Raw genomic sequence first — 9,335 nt, 5'->3', positions numbered from 1 at the left:
AATCACAGAGTAGATAGGCAATTTCATTCATTTAGTTTCCCTAGTTCGGCATTGGTCAGACAGGCAGATAGTCATGGATATCAGTTACAGAGCAAAAAATTTTCATCATTAACCACACTTTTCAATTTCTTTCTTTATTTCTTAACTCAATTCAACTCAGCATAACATAAACACACAGTAACTAACTCAAACTATACACAACACAACTCAAAAATTTTTTAACAAAAACACTAATCCATCAAGTTGCAATAAAAACAACTCAAAACAACCACACAAATAAATCATGTCACAAAATGATTCAAACCCCCCCCCCCCCCCCTCAAACTTAGTACAATCATTGTCCCAATGATTTGACAAGAAAGAACAAGAGACTGGTACCTCATGAGAACTACGACCGTCAGTGGTCGTCGCCATCCGCATCATCGAAAGCAAGGGGATGATCTGAAGAATCAAAAGTGGGCGGCCACTGTGGGTGAGGAGGGAAATGGTGTGTCGAGCTCGCTGCAACGGGAAACTGATAAGCTAAAGCCGAGGTGAAGTCCATCATGAAGTTCATAATAACACCCGACTTCCTCTCAAATGTCTGCAGCGCCGGCCTCTGCTGACGCACCTCCTCCTCTAAGAATGTAACACGCTCATTGATGGTAGGGGGCAAAGAAGGATGGGGTGGAGAGACTTTCCGGGCAACTACTCTTTCATTAAATTCTTGCCTTGCATTTCGTTCATGGTGTTCATACTCCAGGATATGGCGAAACGGAGTCGAACAACTAATGGCAGCCCTTGGCTTCAACAATTCCTCGTTTGGACTCCATTCAACTCCAACAGCTTCACACATGTCTGTAATAATAGATGGAAAGGCAAGACCTCCGCTCGTACGGCCCACAAACATTCAAGATCTTGTATTGGCAAACGAGACCCAAATCCACCGTCTTGCCAACAAGAATGTAGTAAACTAGAATGGTCCTCTCCCGTGTTACCTCATTATCATGGTCAGTTGGTTTCAATCGAGCACAAAAAAATGAGTACCACTATTTTTCTTCAGGGATCAAATCTATTTTCTTCAACTTGGATGAAATCTGGTCGCTACCCAAATGCCATTCAGCTCCAACGACACATAATCTCCTCAAAATTGCATCATAGTCAATCTCCTCAGAATTATTCCTTATATTCATCATGCATCAGTGGCAGAAATTCAAACAATGCGTTGATGGAATGAGCATCAAAAGCCACCAACTTACCCCGCACCAATACCTTCAATTGAGTATGCTTAACCTTCAAGTTAGCATAAATTCTCGCACCAGAGATACCACAACCTCCTAAGGCATCTTCACAAATTTCTCCCAATGCCTTGCCACAATCGCAAGCCCAAGCACACTCATGGGAGAATACAGATCAAAACCCAAAGACATGTCGAATCCCCTTTTGGGAAATATACTCTTGGACATAAGTGTCTGATAGGCTACCGCCGTCTTGTCCCAAAATCTCTTATCATCATAAGGAGCAGACTAAAGAACTATGTGCGTTAACTTTTCCTTTGGGTCCATTGCTCAAACACCTTAGATGCAATTACAACTAACAAAGACTTTTTTGATATATAATCATTGATAATTCTCCCCCAAACTTGAATTTCACACACCACAACAACTTTAGAAACTTTTAACTACCTTCACACGTATTCACCACCCCACAATTTAAACCAAACTAACACTTCACTCAACCAACTCCAACAAAACGCAACCCTCTCAATCAATACGAGACATGAATCTTGAACTCACCGCCAATAGATCACTTTCCATATAAACATGAGATGAACTTGAAAACACGAACAATAACTTCCCATGTATACACCACTGCCGAATGCTCTTGTGAAACCCGTGAAGGGGAAAAAATGAAATTTATATTGAATGAGATAATATTAATAGATGAAGACTGAATGAGAATAAATTAGTGTGGGAGCATAGGGGATGAGAGGGAGATGGATGGAGTGCGAGAAATATTTGAATTGGAGAAAAGAAAAGAATATAGGGTTTAGAAGATGAGAGAATGAAGGAGATGGGAATGATTTGGTTTAAAAATACTCAGGGGGCACGGGCGCACATGTGGGATTGCCCGCGCGCACATGAAGGTTTAACAAGTGGGGTGGGCGCACATGAGGTTCGAATATTAGATAATCAAAGGCGCTAGAATCGCGTGGGCGTGCAAGAGGAACTGCGCGGGTGCGCATGCACTTCGAACATCACAGATTAATTTTTTTTCTTAGAATCGTGTGGGCGCGCAAGAAGAAAGGATCGAGCGCGTATGGGTGGGTATCGAACCTGAGATTCCAAATCCTGAAAAATTTTGAAAATTGGATAAAATTAGGCTTCAATAACTCACAAAAGTGTACCTAAAAATAATTAATGAATAAAAAGTAAATAAAAATGAAAACAAAAGTAAATAAAATAAAGAAAAAATTTGGGTTGCCTCCCAAGTAGCGCTTGTTTTATAGTCGTCAGCCTGACTTTCATCGGGCTTAGGTGGTTATCACTTTGGTTGGGGTCTTCTCCTCCACCCTCCAAACAAACTCCACAAACCGCTTTTTAAATTTTGATTTCTTCCTCTGCATTGTCTTCTTTGGTACGCTCGGATTTTTTTATTTTGGCGAATCTACCTCATTAACAGCTTCAGGATGGCCATCCAGTTTCATGACCTACTCAATCATGCATAATTCTTCGATGGGTGGGTTAGTTGCCTTCTTAAATATGTTAAAAATTATTTTTTCACCTTCCATACCCATCTTCAATTCTCCATTCTTAACATCTATTTTGACATCAGAAGTAGCCAAAAATGGTCTCCCAAAAATCAATGAAGTGGTCTGATCTTCTTCCATGTCCATAATCACAAAATCGACCGGAAATATAAATTTATCCACCTTGATGAGCACATATTCTAAAATACCACATGGGTACATGATGCTTCTGTCCGCCAACTGCAGTGTGATCGATGTCATTTTCATCTCTCCAAGTTGAAAGGCTTTGTAAATAGAAAATGACATTAAATTAATACTGGCCCTAAATCACATAAAACAGTAGTAATATGAGATCCACCAATAGAACAAGGTATAGTAAAGCTCTCTGGATCCTTCAGCTTTTGTGACATCTTCTTTTGGAGCACCGCACTGCATTCTTCAATCAAGTTGACAACCTCATTTTCTTGTAGCCTTCTTTTCTTGGACATCACCTCTTTGATAAACTTTGTATAATTCGGCATTTGCTCCAAAGCATCAGCAAAAGGGATGTTAATATGTATCATCTTGAAGATCTCTAAAAATTTTGAGAACTGCTCGTCCAATGCCTTCTTCTTAAACCTCTGTCGATATGGAAGAGTGGGTTTAAACATTGACTTTTCCTTAACACTACTCTTCTTTTCCTCAACAATTATCTCTTCAACCTATAAATTTTCAGCTTCCGTCGGCTTTTCACTCTCTTCTTCTCTTCCTTCGGCCCCTAATTCTTTTCCACTCTTCAAAATGGTAGCATTGCATTGATCCTTTGGATTTACCTCTGTATTTCTTGGAAACTAACCTCTGTTATTATCTTTCAATGCATTTTCCAGCTGCCCGATCTGAGTTTCCATAGATAGCATCATAGTGCCCATGTTGACTACATGCGTCTCCAAACTATCAAGAAGATTATCAGTTCGTGCCATCCTCTTCCCAGACTCCGCAACAAAAGTACATACCACATCTTCCAACAAAGGCTTTCCCTCACCCTTATTTGTATTAAACCTCGGGGTAGGATTCAACACATTTTGATTGTTGGTATAGAAAAGTTTTCATGATTACGTAAGAAAGGGTGATAAGTATTGGTAATAGGGTTATCTCGATAGCCTCCATAACCTCTTTGATTGATGTATTGAGCTTGTTCAGGAGGTTGCGACTCATCGATGGCTATTGACACACTTGCTGAATCTGCCACACTCACTTGGTCCAATGCAGCCACCTGTGTAGTTAAATCAGATAACTGAGCAAATATAGAGGTGAGAGGATCCACTGCATATACAGATTTTTAACTCCCATACGTTCAGACGGCCATTGAAAACTATTGATGGTCATTTGTTCCAGCATATCATAGACCTGAATTGGATCTTTAGAAAAAAATGATTCCTCCAGCCGCAGAGTCCACTGACATCCTCGTAGGCATGTTCAACCCATCGTATAAAAGCTTGATTTTCTCTCAATCTGCAATATTATGGTTAGGACAATGTTTCAACAAATCTTTATATCTTTCCCATGCTTCATATAATTGTTCAGAATCTATCTGCCGAAAAGTGATTATCTCGATCTTCAACTAGATAGACTTATCAGGTGGAAACTATATAAAAAAAAAAACTTGACTGTCATGTCCTCCCAAGTAGTGATGCTTCTTAGCGGCAGTGATTTCAGTCAAATCCTCGCTTGGTCCCTGAGAGAGAACGAAAACAAACATAAACGAATAATATTTTTAGGAACACCATTCATCTTTACCGTATCAGCAATTTTTAAGAAAGTTCTAAGATGTAATTGGGGATCAGAAGTAGCGCTCCCATTAAATTGGTTATGTTGAACAATATTGATCAATGCCGGCTTCAGCTCAAAGTTGTTTGCATTGATAGTTTCTGTAGTGACCCTGCATAGAATCACCTACTAACTGGCAACTAATAACATGCATTAAACTTAATACAGAAAAATACTTAACAGAGTAAAAACGTGCGGAAACATAATCATAATTTACATATCAGCTTAGTAACATAATCCAGGCTTAAATCTGTAGTGATACAACCAAATCGAAATATTTAAACAGTAAACATTATATAGCTAAAACAAATCCTGCTGTATAAATTCCCCTGAAAAGATCCGGCTCCCTAGTCCTACCTCGAACTACCGGCTCCGTCCATCCTGCGACCTGCCCCATGGAATAGGGTGTCCAAGATAACAACTAGGACGTGAGCGCTAACGCCCAGTACATAGACATGAGTAAACATATGTATATAATGCATGCAACATGATGACTGGTACAGGGTCATCTGAAAAGTCATGCTCAGTACCGGCGCCACATGAGTGCTGCCACCGCACGGATCAACCCCTGGGTGCAACCACACTCGTCTAGTACACCAGAGTAGACAGACATAAATGCCCCCGCCGTCGCGGTACTCTCAATGACAGACTATCGAGTATAGAGCTAAGCGTCTCTATCGTCAGGTATAGGCTCAACGTGTATATGCACATGACATATGAATATAGAAAGAGATAAATCATATATCATGCCATATAATAATGCCAAATAAATGCAACATATAAACATGTATACTCGCTGGCAATCTCATTCAATGTGTACGTACCTCTAGGCTAGTTCAAGTATAATAGGATCCAAGGTTCCAAGCCTATATTCAAAAGTTCACCGTATCACTACACAAATTCTATAAGCCTTAACTAAGCTAATAAGTACTCCCAAAACTTAAATAGATTCCCGGACCATACCTTCGTCCGTAGTTAGCCCTTTGGAGTCGCTAGTCCCGGATGACTATAACCACACCTTGGTTATTCCAGAACCTCTATTATAACCGATAGGGCCCTCAAGTGTATATCTCACACTATATAACTGTAGAAGGAAACTAGGGAATTCGTATTTCAAAATGAAATCGAACGAGTTCTATTTATAGGCAAAATTCCCGGCCAGGATCGGAATTTCCGATTTCGGGATCGGAGCTTCCGATTCAGCTCATTGCGTGCATGCAAGACACGCCAGGATCGAAACTTCCGATCGGGCGATCGGAACTTCTGATCTGCTCTACGTTCAACACTTTTCAAAACTCGTGGCTGAGTCATCAAGCATTGCTGGCAGCTGGAGATCGGAACTTCCGTTCCAGGATCGGAACTTCCGATCTCGGTGCTTCCGCTGAGCTTCCAAAGTGACTGGGATCGTAGCTTCCGATCTGGGTTCGGAGCTTTCGATCCGGCCCAAAGTCAAAAGCCCATATTCCCTTCCGAAGTCCAATAACCCTCCGAAATTACTAACCCTTAATCATGTTTAACATATTATTATCTTAAAATAAAATTTGGGTTACTACATTCTCCCCACCTTTAGATATTTCGTCCGCGAAATAACATCTTAAGACAAAATCAAGATAACAATATGAAACATCAAATCATGTTTTATTACAACAACTATAATTAAATCTTGCATGGTAAATCAAAAGTACAAAGCAAAAAACTCAGGATATTCCGGTTGCATACGACTTTTAGTTTCCCAAGTTGCTTATTCAACGCCTCGACGCTGCCATTGTACCATCACTAGTGGTATAGTATTGTTCCGAAGAACTTTCTCCTTCCTGTCTAGGATACGGATTGGTCGTTCAACAAAAGACAGATCTGGCTCTAGCTGAATATCAGTAGACTGAATCAAATGAGATTCATCAGCTATATACTGTCGAAGTAACGACACATGAAAAATGTTATGTATACTGGAAAGATTTGGCGGTAAAGCCAAACGATATGCAACATCTCCAATCTTCTCCAGTATCTGGAAAGGCCCAATGAAACGAGGAGACACCTTGCCTTTCATGCCGAATCTCATCACCTTCCTGAAAGGTGATACTCGGAGAAACACATATTCACCACGCTCAAACTGAAGTGGCCTGCGGCGAATATTAGCATAACTGGCTTGTCTATTTTGAACAACTTTGATCCTATGCTTGATCAAATCTACCTTGTCTACAATCTGCTGCACCAATTCAGGACCCTCAAATTGTCGTTCCCCGACTTCATCCCAGAATAACGGAGTACGACACCGTCGACCGTACAATGCCTCGAAAGGTGTCATATCAATACTACGATGATAACTGTTATTGTAGGCAAATTCGATCAAAGGTAACTGATCCTGCCAAGATAAGCCAAAATCCATTACAGAAGAACGTAGCATATCCTCCAGCGTACAAATCGTCTGCTCTGACTGCCCGTCAGTCTCCGGATGATATGCAGTGCTCAAACTCAGAGTGGTACCCAACGCCTCCTGAAAACTACCCCAAAAACGTAAGGTAAATCGCGGGTTTCTATCACTGACTATGCTCACTGGAATCCCATGTAATCGCAATATCTCCTGGATGTATAAACGTGTCATGCGATCATAAGAATACTCCCGGTTATAAGAAATAAAGTGTGCTGATTTCGTCAAACGGTCAACAATGACCCAGATAGCATCACACTGGCGTGACGTCATAGGTAAGTGGGTGACAAAATCCATAGTTACGTGCTCCCACTTCCATTCGGGAATCTCAAGATTCTGCAGTAATCCACCTGGTCGTCGATGTTCAGCCTTGACCTGTTGACAAACCAAACATCTTGAAACAAATTGATACATACTTCGCTTTATCCCTTTCCACCAGAATCTAGTTCGCAAGTCCTTATACATTTTCATGCTACCAGGATGAACTGATAATCGACTCCTGTGAGCTTGAGAAAGAATATTATTCCTGAGCTCCGCATCATTAGGTACAACCACTCGATTAGATAAGCACAATAAACCATCTGCCTGAAAATGGAATCCAGATGTATTAACTTCATTGGGTAGACGTGCCAAACGCTGAGTCTTAACATTAGATATCTGAGCATCTCTGATCCGAGAATACAATGCTGGCTCAAATAGAATAGTATACAATCGAATCCCATTTCTCCCTTTGTTGTGCTTGAGCGTAAAACTCAATGAACAGCACTCTTGAATCATATGAGATACTTCACTAGTCTGAAGTATAGAAAGTCTCACCTGCCGACTCAAGGCATCAGCAGTAAGATTAACAGAACCTGGATGATATTTGATTTCACAATCATAATCCTTCAGAAGATCCATCCAGCGTCTTTGTCGCATATTCAACTCCGCCTGAGTGAATAAATATTTCAGACTCTTGTGATCCGTGAATATCTCAAATTTCTCGCCATAAAGATAATGCCTCCAAATCTTGAGCGCAAATACAATGGCGGCTAACTCGAGATCATGTACTGGATAATTACTCTCATGCGTCTTCAACTGTCGAGAAGCATAGGCAATAACATGTCCATGCTGTGTCAAAACACATCCTAACCCCTAACCAGAGGCATCAGTATAGACAACATAACCTCCTGATCCAGAAGGTAGAGCTAACACAGGTGCAGTAGTAAGACGTCTACACAGCTCGTGAAATGACTCCTCACAATCCGAGGACCATATGAAAGCAACATCTTTCTGTGTAAGCTGTGTCAAAGGCCTTGCCAACTGTGCAAAATTCTCGATGAACCGACGGTAATATCCAGCTAGACCCAAGAAACTAAGAATCTCAGCAACCGTCGTCGGACGAGACCAGTTCAGCACTACCTCTATCTTACTAGGATCAACAGATATCCCTTAATTAGAAATCACATGACCGAGAAACACTACCCGATCAAGCCAGAATTCACAATTGCTCAATTTCGCATACAGCTGCTTATCTCGTAACGTCTGTAAAACAATCCTTAGATGCTGTGCATGCTCATCCTTGTCATGAGAATAGACAAGAATATCATCAATGAAGACGATGACAAATCTATCCAGATACTCTCGAAATATCTTATTCATCAGATTCATGAAGACTGCCGGTGCATTCGTCAAACCGAATGGCATCACCAGAAATTCATAATTCCCATATCTGGTCCTGAAAGCAGTCGTAGATATATCTGAGTCTCATACCCACATCTGATGGTAACCAGATCTCAGATCTATCTTGGAGTAAACAGAAGTACCCTGTAGTTGATCAAATAGATCATCAATTCGCGGCAAAGGATACTTATTCTTGATGGTGACACGATTCAACTGTCTGTAATCAATACATAATCGCATCGATCCATCTTTCTTCTTGACAAATAAAACAGGTGCACCCCATGGAGAAACACTCGGACGAATATATCCCTTATCAAGCAGATCCTGTAACTGCTATTTCAATTCCCTCATCTCTGAAGGTGCCAGACGATAAGGTGCTCGGGATATAGGCGTAGTTCCTGATACTAAATCAATACCAAATTCAACCTCTCGCACCGGAGGAAACCACGAATCTCATCAGGGAATACATCAGGAAACTCGCTGACAACTGGTAACTGATCAATACCTGTACTACTCGTGGACATATCAACTGCATAGATGAGGTAGCCCTCCCCACCTGACTCCAAGACATGACATGCCTTCAGAGCCGAAACAAGTGGCATCGGAGGTCGCGCACCCTCACCATATAAATACCAGCTATCACCCTCAACCGGATAAAACTGTACCATACGCTAATAACAATCCACAGTAGCGTGATACAAAGTCAGCATA

At 41.0% G+C, this 9,335-nt stretch overlaps 1 non-coding gene across 1 annotated transcript; it reads left to right on the top strand.

Annotated features, from left to right (window-relative positions):
* The first annotated feature begins 4,224 nt into the window (after window positions 1-4,224).
* On the top strand, window positions 4,225-4,330 carry LOC140885946 (small nucleolar RNA R71). The gene has a single exon (XR_012151357.1). It is a non-coding gene; the product is annotated as a small nucleolar RNA R71 (small nucleolar RNA).
* The last annotated feature ends 5,005 nt before the right edge of the window (window positions 4,331-9,335 follow it).

Source organism: Henckelia pumila, chromosome 2 (assembly GCF_033568475.1).
Source record: "Henckelia pumila isolate YLH828 chromosome 2, ASM3356847v2, whole genome shotgun sequence".
Lineage (NCBI taxonomy): Eukaryota > Viridiplantae > Streptophyta > Magnoliopsida > Lamiales > Gesneriaceae > Henckelia > Henckelia pumila.
Note: the sequence above shows the minus strand (reverse complement) of the source record. Positions and strands in the feature narration are given on the sequence as shown.